Source organism: Myxine glutinosa, chromosome 1 (genome assembly GCF_964187855.1).
Source record: "Myxine glutinosa chromosome 1, kmMyxGlut1.1, whole genome shotgun sequence".
Lineage (NCBI taxonomy): Eukaryota > Metazoa > Chordata > Myxini > Myxiniformes > Myxinidae > Myxine > Myxine glutinosa.
The window spans coordinates 341,263,504-341,279,331 of record NC_136261.1 but is presented as its reverse complement, the minus strand read 5'-3'; the positions used below and the strand labels follow the sequence as shown (position 1 = coordinate 341,279,331).

Sequence of the window (15,828 nt, the reverse complement as noted above, 5' to 3'; positions counted from 1 at the left end):
TCACCATGCGCAATGCCAAGCGTCGGCTGGAGAGGTGTAAAGCTCACCACCATTGGACTCTAGAACAGTGGGAACGTGTTATCTGGAGTGATGAATCACACTTCACCATCTGGCAGCTGAAGGGACGAATCTGGGTTTGGTGTATGCCAGGAGAACGCTACCTGCCCGAATGCATAGTACCAATTGTAAAGTTTGGTGAAGGAGGAATAATGGTCTTGGGCTGTTTTTCCTGGATTGGGCTATGCCCATTAGTTCCAGTAAAGGGAAATCTTAACGCTACAGCATATAATGACATTCCAGACGAGTGTGTGCTTCCAACTTTGTGGCAACAGTTTGGGAAAGGCCCTTTCCTGTTTCAACATGACAATGGCCCCGTGCGCAAAGCGAGGTCCATACAAAAATAGTTTGTCGAGATCGGTGTGGAAGAACTTGACTGGCCTGCACAGAGCCCTCAACCCCATCGAACACCTTTGGCATGAATTGGAACGCCGACTGCGTGTCAGGCCTAATTGCTCAACATTAGTGACCTACCTCACTAATGGTCTTGTGGCTGAACGGAAGCAATCCCCGCAGCAATGTTCCAATATTTAGGGGAAAGCCTTCCCAGAAGAGTGGAGGCTGTTATAACAGAAAAGGTGGGGGGGGGGGGGGGGGGACCAACTCCATATTAATGCCCATGATTTTGGCATGGGATGTTCGATGTTCGGGTGTCCACATACTTTTGTTCATGTAGTGTGTGTGTGTATATATATATATATATATATATATATATATATATATATATATACACACACAGTATATATATGTATATATATATATATATATATATATATATATATATATATATATATTGTTACGGAACCCAAAGTTGGCCTCTGTTCCCCTTACCGAGGGGGGATTAATCCCCTCGTCTTTGACTGACCGACGGGGTCCCTGACGCTGCAGAGCTACCTCCGGAAAGGCAGGTGCGCAGCCCCATTCGTACCGCGGACAGATGTTAATTGCCGAGCGGTTTTAGCAACCGCGGCACGAACTATTAACAGAAACTAACCCGATTCCGAAATGTTGGCCAAATCGTGCCACAGGTGTTCAATGTGGAAACCTCAAAGACGAACGGATGTGAAGAAGAAGGCAAAAGTAGGAAGAACAAATATAATTTATTACTACTATTTACACAATCAAAGAAACCAAGGAAGAAGGAAGAATAAGAAAATAATTACAGAAAGAGGGACGGACCAGAAGGACACAGTGCAACGCTAGCTTACCTATGGCAGTCTTACTTTCAAACCCAGGACAGAACAAACAAAGACAGACTCACACGAATGGGCAATGAAGGCAGGCACGAGTGGCTGGAAAGGAGGGAAGGTTCAGCTCGGACCAGAGGACGATCTGGCCGGGAGGGAGCAGCCGCCGACTCTCCACACTCTCGTTCGTCCGGCGGCGTTGCTTCGTGGCCACGGGTCGAACTGCCGTTAGAACCTCAACCCCACCCAGCTGCGGTGGACTCCTCACTCATCTGCTGTGGGGGCTTCCTTGGTCAGCCGCTCCACTGGACTCTCCGCTCCTCCTCAACTGGACTGGACTCGACTGGGCTTCGGTGCACTGCCAACTCTCTCACGCATCTGCCGACTTTCTCACGCATCTGCCGACTCTCTCAAAAGGCTTGCGCGTGCGCTTTTGTATCGCGCCTCGAGATCAATCCGCGGGCTCCCAGGCACGCCTACCGGGTCGCTCACTGCAGTGCCGGTTGGCTGGCACGGGCTCTTTCGCTCCACCTTTGATGACGATGGGCGGCCAACGCCCTTCATACGGCTCCTCCCCCTGCTTCTCCGATCTGACCGCGTGCTCAATGGAGTCTTGCGGCGAAACACACGGTCCCAAAGCAGCAGCGGCGAATGCAGAAAACCGCACGCAGAAAACCGCCCAATGCAGTTGGCAATGGCTGACAAAAGGGGAATTGGAAGGGAATCTACCTTATTTGAATTCGGTGCAATGGAGTGTCAATTAATGGAAGACAAAGCCTTAAACTAATACACATAATAAGGAGATAACTACTGAACAGGGAGATCTATGATTTGCTACGTGATTGTATATGGAATAACTAAGGGGACGACCTTTGACCTTTATACACAACCTGGAGGGTGATATTTACACAAGCTTCATCACACTTACAACGATAAAAAAAACACAACACCATTCTCAAATCCACAACAATGTGTATATATATATATATATATATATATATATATATATAAAATCTAAACAATATTGGTGATATTATTCATTTGTAATTTATTTGTTATCAAAAAAGGTCCAAGTGGTGTAAAGCTCGTAATGGTCAAGGGTCGAAGCTGTCTAATTGGTCTGAAGGGTGTGAGTGGTCTAAATGGTGTTAAGGTCTAAGAGGTAAAAAGTGACCAGGGTTATAAAGGTTTAAAGGGTACAAAAGGTTGGAAGGGTGAAGGGATCTGAAAGCGTCTAAAGTATTGAAAGGGTCTTAAAGGTAAAAGTAGTCTTAAGAGTCTTGAGGGTCTTCAGGATGTTGGCATCTAATGGGACTTCGGGGTAATTTGGGTCTTTAAGGGTCTTCTGGGACTTTTGGGTATTTAAGGGCCTTCAGGATATTTTTTGGGTATTTTGGCTCTTCTGGGTCTTTAAGGATCTTCAGCGTATTTTGGGTCTTCATGGTCTTTTGGGTTTTCATGGTCTTGAAGGGTCTTTTGGGTATTTTGAGTATTTTGGGTCTTTTGGTAATTGAGGGTCTTTAATGGTCTTCAGGGTCCTTTGAGTCTTTTGAGTCTTCGGAGTCTCTTACATCTTCGGAGTATTTTGGGTGTTGATGGTCTTTTGGGTATTTTGGGTCTTCCGAGTCTTTAAGGGTTTTTGGGTTCTTTTGGGTCTTTGTGGTCTTTTGTGTTTTTAAGGTATTTTGGTCTTTCGGGTGTTTTAGGTCTTCGGGGTATTTTGGGTCTTTGGGGACTTTTGGGTCTTCGGGTTATTTTGGGTCCTCTGGGTTTTTTTCGATCTTTAAGGGTCTTCAGAGGTCTAAGGGGATTCAACAGTCCAAAGGGTCGAAAGGTATTTTCCAACAGTATGTCATTAATAGACGTACATAATTAATAGACAGGATGCAATGGGCGTTCAAACAGTACATAATTAATAGCTGGCGAAGCCGGTGTTGTCAATAAACGCGTACGTATTATAGCCGGCGAAGCCGGTGTTGTCAATAAACGCGTACGTATTAGGTCGAAAACCAGATTATGCTGTATCCCTTGGCTTGAGAATTCCGAAGCGCATTGGAGGCCGCCATCTTGCGGATGCGGAAGTATGCATAACAAATTGAAAAACGTTCAATAGGAGTTTCTTTCACCCGTCTTTGTTTGATTCACAATCTTATGCACCTCTAATTTATAATTAAAATACTTTAAGACCAACCTCGGCCTGCACGGGCCTGGTTATCTTCAACGAAAAGCGTCACCAAACACCGGAACCAATGAGATTCGAGCATTTGAATGCATAAAACAATTGCGAAAAAGTTCAATAGGAGTTTGTTTCACCCGTCTTTGTTTGATTCACAATCTAATGCACCTCTAATTTGTAATTAAAATACGTTAAGACCAACCTCGGTATCTTCAACGAAAATCGTCACCAAACACCGGAACCAATGAGATTCGAGCATTTGAAAAATATTTTTTTAAAGCTTATTACGCGTTTCGGAGGGTGAAAACGGCGTCAAATATTCTATAATTGACGAATAATTATTTTTTAGAAATCTCGCGGCCGTCGGGGATAGTTTTTCATGGCCGGAAATATCCGAAGTTGAGAGGGAATTCACCGAATTAATCAAGAAGTAAATTTTATCAATTTTAATTTCATCCAGAATGCAAATGCTACCCACTACACCTACTACACCGACGGTACCTACTACACCTACCTACTACCAACTACCTAACCTACTGATGCCACAGTGATGGGTAAAATAGTGGCAAGAGGCTTTGGCTTCGCCGGCTCATTGCGGCTTTGCAGTCTGGTACAAGTAGCCGGCGAAGCCGGTGTTGTCAATGAACGCGTACGTATTATGTTAAAAAACCAGATTATGCTGGATCCCTTGGCTTGAGAATTCCGAAGCTTTGACGCACCAAATCGCTCAATGGAGGCCGCCATCTTGCGGATGCGGAAGTATGCATAACAAATTGAAAAAAGTTCAATAGGAGTTTGTTTCACCCGTCTTTGTTTAATTCACAATCTGATGCACCTCTAATTTGTAATTAAAATACTTTAAGACCAACCTCGTTATCTTCAACGAAAATCGTCACCAAACACCGGATCCAATGAGATTCGAGCATTTGAAAAAATATTTCAAAAACCAAATCACTCAATGGAGGCCGCCATATTCCGGATGCGGAAGTATGCATAAAAAAATTGAGAAAAAGTTCAATAGGAGTTTGTTTCACCCGTCTTTGTTTGATTCACAATCTGATGCACCTCTAATTTGTAATTAAAATACTTTAAGACCAACCTCGTTATCTTCAACGAAAATCGTCACCAAACACTGGAACCAATGAGATTCGACCATTTGAAAAAATATTTCAAAAGAGCTTATTACGCGTTTCGGAGGGTGAAAACAGCGTCAAATATTCTAAAATTGACGAAGAATTATTTTTTAGAAATCTCGCGGCCGTAGGGGGTAGTTTTTCACGGCCGGAAATATCCTAAATCGAGACGGAATTCACCGAATTAATCAAGAAGTAAATTTTATCAATTTTAATCTCATCCAGAATGCAAATGGTGTCATTTTAGGTCTGAATTTGTGAAATTTTGTGAGCTGACCAATCAGCGATCAGCTTAGGTCAGCCAATCAGCGCCATTGACACTGTTTGATTAACGACAGTCGCACATTGCCGTTGAAACGGCGCTATCGTCTGATCTGTCGGCACTGATCTTACTGCAAGCTAACTTCTTCTGGTGGAGGAAGCTGCAGTGCCTGGAGAGAACCAGTCCTGACAGCGACTGAAGTTAGAAGACTGCACACATACTGTGAAAACGTATATTAAGCCCAGTTAAAATTTCTTAAAACAGGCCCTAAGCTAGCACATCGTATAGTTACCTCCTTAAGCTTCTTGTGACATTTATTGTATGTAGGTATTGGGGAGGACTGTCTGCTCTTCTCTTTTCCAAGTCTTACCAGGTACGGTACCTACTACACATACTTACTACCAACTACCTAACCTACTGATGCCATAGTGATGGGTAAAATAGTGGCAAGAGGCTTTGGCTTCGCCGGCTCATTGCGGCTTTGCAGTCGGGTACTCGTAGATATAAAATCACACAGCTTCATGGCTTTCTGGACTGATGGACGGCTTCACAGACCGAGTTTTTCGGTTATAGTTCTATATATATATATATATATATATATATACAGTGAAACCTTGACTTACGAGTTTAATTCGTTCTGTGACCGAGCTCGTAACTCAATTTGCTCGTTTCTCAAATTAAATTTCCCCATTAAAAGGCATTGAAATGCTATTAATCCGTTCCAGCCCCCAAAAAACCACACCAATTTTTTTTGTTATGTGTTTTTAAATAAGAAAAATGTACTTTATAAATAACAAATAATGTATAAACAAGCACGACCTCGTATATACTGTTCATAATAAAAGAGAATGTTGTAGCGACCCATGGGTCCCCCAAGCAAGACTGGCATCAGAATCTCCTTGCTCCAGCCGGTGACGTCACCGGCGGGGATCCCCGGCGCCAGAGTGGCTGGTCACGTGACCGCCAAAGCGTCCCGCGCGTGCGGGTATAATGAGCTACACCTGTGGATCACGTGACCACCGAAGCACGCCTCGCTTGAGAGGCGTGGCTTTCGGTTTCGGTTTGGGTTTTTGGTTTTGCTTTATAAGGCAGCCCGATAAACGGGCTTTTTAGTGTTCCCGAGTTGGTTTTACGAATAAACATCTTCTCGGACGAGTTTGTGCCTTGCCATCCTTTTATCCGTATTCTGCTGGAGTCCAGACTCCTTCAATGTAAAGAAATAAACTGGTTTTATTAAGTGTTGTGGCGGACACGAAAGCACTGACGTGGTGACATCACCCCGCACACCAAGTGGAGGTGGGCCACGCCGGGGAGAGAGGCGTGGCCTCAGGATATAGACGGGGCGCGCAGCCTTGAGCAGCTTAGTGCTGCAGTTTGAATAAAGACTCTTGTATGAACCGCGTTGTCCGCTTGCTCCTTGCGTAAGCATTAGCGCGCGCAGCATCGCGCTACAGTGTATTTACCTTGAAGATCAGATGAAGATGCTGGCGGAGGTGGAGGAGATAACTTTTGCCCTTTTCGCCACACTTTCCTCGCTGTCACTTGCAGGGCGTTTCAATAAAAACCTGTCCAACGAGGTTTGTTTCTTCCTCCCTTTCAAAATGTTTCGAAAATTCTCCATCTCTTCATGGATAGAGGTCCGGAGCTTTGAAATAATCGTAACGCCCTTGGCTGGCGTTATAGCCTTTATCGACTCCTTCTGCTTCAAAATCGTACATATCGTAGAAGTACTACGATCGTACTGCCTCGCCAAGTCGACAACATGCACACCTTGCTCATGTTTTTCGACGATTGCGTGTTTTATATCCAAGCACATCATCCTCTTCTTCTCAGTACTGCCCTTGGCACTCAATTTCTTAGGACCCATGGTTAAAACTAAGAAATTTTCCAAAATAACCAACATGCGAAAACAAAGCAGCAGCGATATACGACAGAGATGCTTGCACGGCAAGATAACCACGTGACCGGAACACTCGTTGGGCCACCTGGTGGCGGGTGGCGTAAGCTCGTAACTCAGATCTCGGCTCGCATCTCAAAGCAAAAAACCGCCCGAGCGACGGCTCGTATCTCGGAAAACTCGTAAGTTGGTGCACTCGTAAGTCAAGGTTTCACTGTATATATATATATATATATATATATATATATATATATATATATATATATATATATATATATATATATATATATATATATATATATATATATATATATATATATATATTACGTTTGTGGGGGAAGGGAAGAAATACCATAGTGGAGTTGGGATCATATAGGTTTTAGCATGGACTGTGTGACGCGAAGAAGAAGAGTCATCGATGTACATAAGCAGGGTAAACCTTGAGCTTAAGAGTGTTTGCATGTCACCACACTGAGGGTGGTCTTTGTGTTAAGTTAGAAAGGGCTTAAGGATAATTCCCAGTATGTACTTGCCTCCTGTGATTTTTCCTATGGTTTTATTTCATCAAAAAAGGTCCGCCATAAATAACAACAATTACAACAACAACCATAATCGCCGACGGTACCCGGACATTACGACCAGCAAGTAAACCCCGCCCAGCCGAACATTCCCGAAGGACTAGCTAGGCTCCACCTCGAAGGATCGTAACAGGCAGGCCATGCCCCGAGCTTCATCATTGGGCATCAAGCAGGACACGAGGCCCCGCCCCGAAGGGGGTGATTGGTCGTGGAGATGGGATGATGGAATGGGACATCAGGATTGGTCGAGAGTGATGTCAGCGAGGGAAAAAGGAGGATGCGTCCCTCTCTCTCGCGCTCTCTCTGGTTCTGGCGATCAAATCGGGCGGTTGCAGAATTTATCTCTCTCTGCGTTGGAACCAGGGGTGTCGTTTTGACTCGGTGTTCTTCGAGGGAGTTAAGGACCGGGTTGTGCTGGCTGGGCCAGGATTGAGCGGGGAAACGTTGGCTGCCTGTTGCATGGCTCGGTGTGCTGGCATGCTTGACCAGCGCCATTGTTCAGGCTTCTCAACGCGCAGTCCTCTCGGTGAATGACCCCAACAAAGTGCTCATCGAGACCAGAGCTGAGTGCCAAATAAATGGGGGGATTTTCTTTTTATTTTCTTTCATCATTCCCTGTTGTGTAATTGTGTCTGAGTGGAGGATCCTCAAATTAGGAATTATAGTTTTTACCTCACCATCCATTTTATTTCCATACATTATTTTCATTAAATCCCTTATTTTTTCATTTCATTCTTGTATTGTGAATTTTCCTTGTCGTGTGTGTTTATTTGCTTGTGCGTTTGAGGAATAAGCCCTGTGGTTCCATCGTACAGGTAAGACCTTGGTTTTCTTCACCCGCGAGCACCAAAAATAATACCGCCAATAATTCAGCTTGCACACCTCGGAGTTAACTGTTTGGCTATCTGTCCAAGGCTGGTTTTCATCGGCGACGGACACGACAATATATATATATATATACTAGGTTGGCTCGGCTCGCTGCGCTCGCCTCACCGCGCTCGCCTCACCAAGCGTCGATACTGAGGACCGGGCTTATTTTAGCTGAGGCTAATGACTGTACCTGAGTTGCTGTGTTGTCATGATTTTCACCAATCATAATACAAACAATTACTTTGCACAAATGTATTTGTTGTGTTTGTGATATTACATTTTTATAGGCAATTTAGGTTGAAGATTTAGGTTGAATGTTTTTTTTTTCAAGAAAGAACCCCTCAGCACATACATAGGGGAGGGGTAGGTGCAGACTGGAAGTTTGGGACGATTACACCTCACCACCACGTAATTCAAAACACCTCACCACCAAGTAATTCAAAACACCTCACCACCACGTAATTCAAAACACCTCACCACGACGTAATTCAAAACACCTCACCACCACGTAATTCAAAACACCTCACCACGACGTAATTCAAAACACCTCACCACCACATAATTCAAAACACCTCACCACCACGTAATTCAAAATACCTCACCAAGTAATTCAAAACACCCCACCACCATAAAACACGTAATAAAAACACCTCACCACCACGAAATTAAAAATACCTCACCACCACGAAATTGAAAACACCTCACCACCATAAAACACATAATAAAAACAACTCACCACCACGAAATTAAAAACACCTCACCACCACGAAATTGAAAACGCCTCACAGCCATCAAGCACGCAATAAAAACACCCCACAGCCATAAAACACGTAATAAAAACACCTCACAGCCATAAAACCCGTAATAAAAACACCTCACAGCCATAAAACACGTAATAAAAACAACTCACCACCACGAAATTAAAAACACCTCACCACAACGAAATTAAAAACACCTCACTGCCATAAAACACGTAATAAAAACACCTCACAGCCATAAAACACGTAATAAAAACACCTCAGCCATAAAACCCGTAATAAAAACACCTCACAGCCATAAAACACGTAATAAAAACACCTCACCACCACAAAATTAAAAACACCTCACAGCCATAAAACACATAATAAAAACACCTCACAGCCATAAAACACGTGATAAAAACACCTCACAGCCATAAAACACGTAATAAAAACACCTCACCACCACGAAATTAAAAACACCTCACAGCTATAAAACACCCAATAAAAACACCTCACAGCCATAAAACACGTAATAAAAACACCTCACCACCACAAAATTAAAAACACCTCACAGCCATAAAACACGTAATAAAAACACCTCACCACCACAAAATTAAAAACCTCACAGCCATAAAACACGTAATAAAAACACGTAATAAAAACACCTCACCACCACAAAATTAAAAACCTCACAGCCATAAAACACGTAATAAAAACACGTAATAAAAACACCTCACCACCACAAAATTAAAAACACATCACAGCCATAAAACACGTAATAAAAACACCTCACCACCACAAAATTAAAAACACCTCACAGCCATAAAACACGTAATAAAAACACCTCACCACCACAAAATTAAAAACCTCACAGCCATAAAACACGTAATAAAAACACGTAATAAAAACACCTCAACACCACAAAATTAAAAACACCACACAGCCATAAAACATAATAAAAACACCTCACCACCACAAAATTAAAAACACCTCACAGCCATAAAACACGTAATAAAAACACCTCAGTCACGAAATTAAAAACAGCTCACCCACGAAATTAAAAACACCTCACCACCACATTTAAAAACACCTCACCACCAAGTAATTCAAAACACCTCACCACCACAATTCGAAACACCTCACCACCACCTAATTAAAAACACCTCACCACCACGTAATTATAAATACCTCACCACTACGTAATTCAAAACACCTCGTCACCATGTGATTTATAAACACACCTCACCACCATGTGATATTAAAACACCTCACCACCACGTCATTTAAAAACACCTCACCACCACCACATAATTCAAAATACCTCACCACCACGTGATTCAAAACCACCACAACGTTATTAAAAACACTTCACAACCACGGAAACAAAAGTTTGAGGGAGTCGTTAAGTGACAACACAGACACTGCCCAGATGTGTCGATATATAGATAAATGACTGTACCCGAGTTGCCGTTTTGTCATGGTTTTGCACAAATGTATTTGTAATATACGTGATATCACATTTTTTAAACAATTGAAGTTGAAAAAAAAAAATTTACCCAAAAAATACCATTAAAAAAAAAAATTACAATTTTTTTTTTTAAATACCCTTTAGTCTAGTAGGAAGACTAGGCCCCCCTGCACCCCCCGGAGATATACTTCTAATCAGTGTTTCTAGATTGGAAAAAATGTGTAGAAAATGACTAGCTATGGCCCCAAGCTGAAATAATGTCCCACATACCATTTTTATGCAAATTACTGCTGCCATTATCAAAAAAAGACTAGGTCCCCCTGCACCCCCCGGAGATATACTTCTAATCAGTGTTTCTAGATTGGAAAAAATGTGTAGAAAATGACTAGCTATGGCCCCAAGCTGACAAAATGTCCCACATACCATTTTTATGCAAATTACTGCTGCCATTATCAAAAAAAGACTAGGTCCCCCTGCACCCCCCGGAGATATACTTCTAATCAGTGTTTATAGATTGGAAAAAATGTGTAGAAAATGACTAGCTATGGCCCCAAGCTGAAAAAATGTCCCACATACCATTTTTATGCAAATTACTGCTGCCATTATCAAAAAAAGACTAGGTCCCCCTGCACCCCCCGGAGATATACTGAAACTGGCAGTGACTGGTGATTGAAATGCGGTGCCTTTTTGTGTTTCAGGTCGAGGTACGTGAACTCCCCACGATCTACAGCAACCAGGAAGAGACTGATACCAGGGTGGTTCTGTACCTCCATCATGCTGCTACCATCGGATACAAGAACGCTGTAGTCAGAACACCGGACACAGACATCCTCCTGATCCTGCTCCACCATGCCCACAACATCAAGCTGACGGTGTACCTGGATACAGGGTCAGGGAAGCATCGCCAACTTGTCAACGTCTCTGAGCTGGCAGAATCCCTGGGAGAGGACTACTGTGCCACTCTCCTGGGGTACTATGTGTTCAGCGGAGAAGACTGCACCAGTGCCTTCAAAGGGAAGGGAAAAGTCGGGCCCTTGAAAAAGCTGGAGAAGAATCCCAGGTTTCACAGGGCATTCGGTGAATTTCACAGGGTATTTAGAAAAATAAAACTTTGTGTTAACGTCTGTGTAGACGGACCTTAATATGAGTCTATTATTTCGTAAAACTGTGATTATTTTGTAAATAAAGCACTAATTAGCATACTAGTATACCATAGACACATGTAATCATGTTATGAATAGTTCTATCATGATCTATGCCCTTCAAAACATGGGTCTAGACACCTTCATTTTTCAATTATCTGCAATATTGGCTGAGATATGTCAAAAATCGTTTTTTTGATAATGGCAGCAGTAATTTGCATAAAAATGGTATGTGGGACATTGTTTCAGCTTGGGGCCATAGCTAGTCATTTTCTACACATGTTTTCCAATCTAGAAACACTGATTAGAAGTATATCTCCGGGGGGGTGCAGGGGGACCTAGTCTTTTTTTGATAATGGCAGCAGTAATTTGCATAAAAATGGTATGTGGGACATTTTTTCAGCTTGGGGCCATAGCTAGTCATTTTCTACACATTGTTTCCAATCTAGAAACACTGATTAGAAGTATATCTCCGGGGGGTGCAGGGGGACCTAGTCTTCCTACTAGACTACTTAGGACATACCGACGGGAGAGATATGTGCATACCAGAAGTTTGGTACGATTTCACAAAAGTTTGAGAAAGTAGTTCAGTGACAACACAACACAACACAGGACAGACGCTGCACAAAAAAAAAAATATATATATATATATATATATATATATACACACATATATACACACACACACACACACACACACACACACACACACACACACACACACACACACACACACACACACACACACACACGAGGATTGCCCAAAAAGTTTTGCAACACTTTCTATACTTCAGTCAAAATCAACAGGAAATGTCTGAAACTTACTCTGCGGTTAATTTTGAATGTCCCGCTTACTACTGCAGAGCCACGGAACAATACGTTCTCTAGCGCATGCACGGGGGGGGGGGGGGGGGGGGGGGTCGTCAAAATGGCGCTGTGTGGTGATGAGCGTTTTAAACAATGGCCTGTTATTGAAATTCTTGAGGTGGAGAAGGAATCAGTAACGAACATTCACATGCCGTTAAAAAATGTATACGGAGTCAATGCTGTTGACAAAAGCACTGTTAGTCGCTGGGCTTCACGAATTGTGGGTTCTGAGAAAGGCCAAGTGGAGCTCAGTGACGCGTCTCGCTCTGGCCGGCCAACAACAGCAGCAGTCACTCCGGTGTTGCTTCAACGTGCTGATGAAATAATTCAAAATGACCGACGGATTACAACCATAAGGTTTGTAACTGAGCTCTCAGTATCCAAGGGAAGTGTGAACAACATTATTGATGCCTTAGGGCTTAGGATATTCAAAAGTGTGTGCAGTTCGGTTCCACGAAGCCTAAGGGGGCCTTTACACAGGATGGCGACCTTTGTGCCTCCCTTGTGCGACCATAAAATTTGCCAGGTCGCCGTTGGAGGCTCAAAGGAGGCAGAATGGTTGCCTAAGTCGTTCAAAGGTGGTACACAGGAGGGTCAGACATCGCCATGGACGCCATGGTCGCCGTAAATTTTTGAACATGTTCAAAACAGTCGCACAAAGGTCGCCGAGGAGGTTGGTTGCTCAAAGGTGGCTCAAAGGAGGCAGAAGGGAGGCACAAGTATTGCCGTGGTTGCAGAATGGAGGCACAGTGGTCGCCCAATGGTCGCCAGGTAATAAATGCGTTCTGCTGCAAATTTTCCTGTCAATCTGGGCGATGCTTCTTCCTCCCTTGTGCCTCCTTTGGGCGACCAATAGCGTGCATTGAACGATGACTGTGGCGACCGCTGTGCCTCCATTCGGCGACCACGGCAACCCTTGAGCCACCATGGCAAAGCTTTTGCCTCTCTTCTGCCTCCTTTGAGCCACCTGTAGTGCCTCCTCAGCCTGCCTATAAATAGAAGGCTGGTACCTGCAGTGGTTCATTGTGTTTGCAGTGAATGGTGAACAACTCGACTCAAGAAAGTCTCCAGACTCAACAGGCACAAGACATCATGCCTCCCAAGAAGTGCACAAGACCAAGGGCAAAGAACCGCAGAGGTTCTCTGTTGTGTCAGCCAGGGGCGGACCCACCAGGTTCGTGGTCTCCTTCTTCTGTGCCTGTTCATCCTTCTTCTAAGGACAGCAATGGCCATCTGGTTCACCAGCAGTGCTTGGTGACCTTGTAAGATGGCAGTATGCAAGAGGAGTTGGTTGTTCATCCCAAAATCTTTATCTTCTGGACATGTTCTCACTTTGGCAGCTAGGATGAAACTGATGGAAAAGCGCCAGAATCTGGGCATATATATACCCAGGCACTCCAGGTTGCCCAGCAGTCGCCAGGGGTCGCCCAAACAATGCTCAAGGGTCGCCTAGGAGGCAGAAGCATGGCTGAATGGTCGCCCAGTGGTCGCCGTTAGTTGCCGTTGGTCGCCGATGATGGCACAGAGGAGGCACAGAGGAAGCTCAATGGTTGCCCAAACATTGCTTGGGGGTCGCCTATGTAGCTTCTAATCGCGTTGGTTGCCGTAGGTTGCACAGGGGAAGCAGGCAGGTGGCGCAGTGGATGCACAGGTCGCTCGTAGATCGCCATGAAAATGCCCGACAATTGCATTTTTGGTGGTTCAAGGGAGGCACAAGGATCGCTGGAGCAGTTACATAGAAACAGGATTTTCTGGGTTTAGGCGACCATTGAGCGTCCTGGCAATTTTTTGGTCGTTCAAAGGTGGCACAAAGGTCGCAGCCCTTTGTAAAGGGGGTCTAACCGACAATCACAAAACTTTGCGGAAAGAGGTGTGTTCAGATTTGCTCTCCTGTTACGAGGCTGATGTTGAAAGCTTTTTGTCACAGATCGTCACTGGGGATGAAACATGTATCCATCACTTTGAACCGGAGATCAAAAGACAGTCAATGGAATGGCATCATCCAACTTCTCCTCGGAAGAAGAAGTTTAAGGTTACCCCTTCAGCAGGGAAAGTCATGGCCACTGTTTTTTGGGATGCAGAAGGGGTGATTTTTGGTAGACATTATGCCACGTAGTCAAACCATTAACTCAGATCTGTACATGCAAACTCTTTAAAAAATTGCAGAATCGTTTTAGGAGAGTTCGACCTCACAAAAATGTTGCTGAAACAATTCACAAAATATTGAATAATCACTTTTTAAAAAGTTCTAGTATCCGGATCCGGACACGGATATTCATTGAAATCGACTCATTTGGTCTTAGTCACACACATAACCTCTACACCAAATTCTGTCCGAATGCATCTACAACTTTTTAAGATATCCTGTTCATAAGCAGACAAAAAAAAAAAAGCAACAAACAGATGAAACATCACTCATGGAGCGACAATTGGAAAAAGAGAACAAAGTAGAATGGCACCCAGAGCATCTTTTTGACCTAAAATATAATAGGTGGTTGATGTCAGTTTGCTGACATGAAAATCCTATTCAAATTTCAAGTCAATCGGATGAAAATTTAGGATTTTAGAAATTTGAAAAGGTTGTTCACCTTTGGCCTATGTTGACCTTTTGACCTCAAAAATAAATACGATTCTGTCAGACCACCAAATCTACCATTTGGTAAAGTTTTGTGAAGATCAGTTTAAAATTGTGACCTGCAGGTGTAAAATTGTGAGCAGACAGACGAACACACACAAAACCGGAGTGATCCACATACTTGTCAAAAAATTTTTTTTTGCCAAGTAACAAACAGACAGGGTTAAAAACAACCTCCGTCCACCTTTGGTGGCGGAGGTAAAAAGAGTGCTAATATACGATATAAAAATAGAGCAACTTATCAGAGCAATATTTTTAGCCGCGTCGCAGACGCTGCTCATAGAGTGCCCTCTGCTGTTGTTGTTGTTCTTCTTCTTCTTGTTGTTCTTGCAGAGAAGACAAAACCTCGAAGCTCCACCCATTCTGGGAACCATAGCTCCACCCATTTTGGGGGAGGCTTCATATAAACAAATATCCACCATTTTATTAACTCGCATAGCTTTGAGGCCTGTTTTGTAGGCCCGTGGTGTCTTCCTCTCTCACACAGTTTTATTTCAAATCAAATTCGATATATCATTTCATTTTTCACCGTCGCTAACATAGTTTTAGACTCGGTTGAAAAAAAACGGGAAGAAAATCCGATGAAAGTTGCCCTTTATAGTACGAAATGAATTCTCAAAGGCCTGTAACTTCAAGTCCATTGAGATTTTTTTTTTTTTATCGCGGCATGGTCAGTCATACACCGCCCGAAATAACAGACGGGAAAATGCCGAGATATATATATTTTGTTTAAATCGCGGCATGCTCAGTCATACACCGCCCGAAATAACAGACGGGAAAATGCCGAGATATATTAAAAATTCGTCCATTTGATGA

At 43.4% G+C, this 15,828-nt stretch overlaps 2 protein-coding genes and 1 long non-coding RNA gene across 7 annotated transcripts in view; 2 read left to right on the top strand and 1 right to left on the bottom strand.

The window, feature by feature from the left end:
- Window positions 1-15,828, top strand: part of LOC144889486 (uncharacterized) — a 497,490-nt gene that overhangs the window by 323,623 nt on the left and 158,039 nt on the right. The window lies entirely within an intron of this gene.
- LOC137412771 (neutral amino acid transporter 9) overlaps window positions 1-15,828 on the bottom strand; it is a 195,871-nt gene that overhangs the window by 146,197 nt on the left and 33,846 nt on the right. The window lies entirely within an intron of this gene.
- The window catches only part of LOC137412805 (uncharacterized), a 57,416-nt gene that overhangs the window by 28,586 nt on the left and 13,002 nt on the right, over window positions 1-15,828 (top strand). The gene's annotated exons all lie outside the window — the stretch shown is intronic.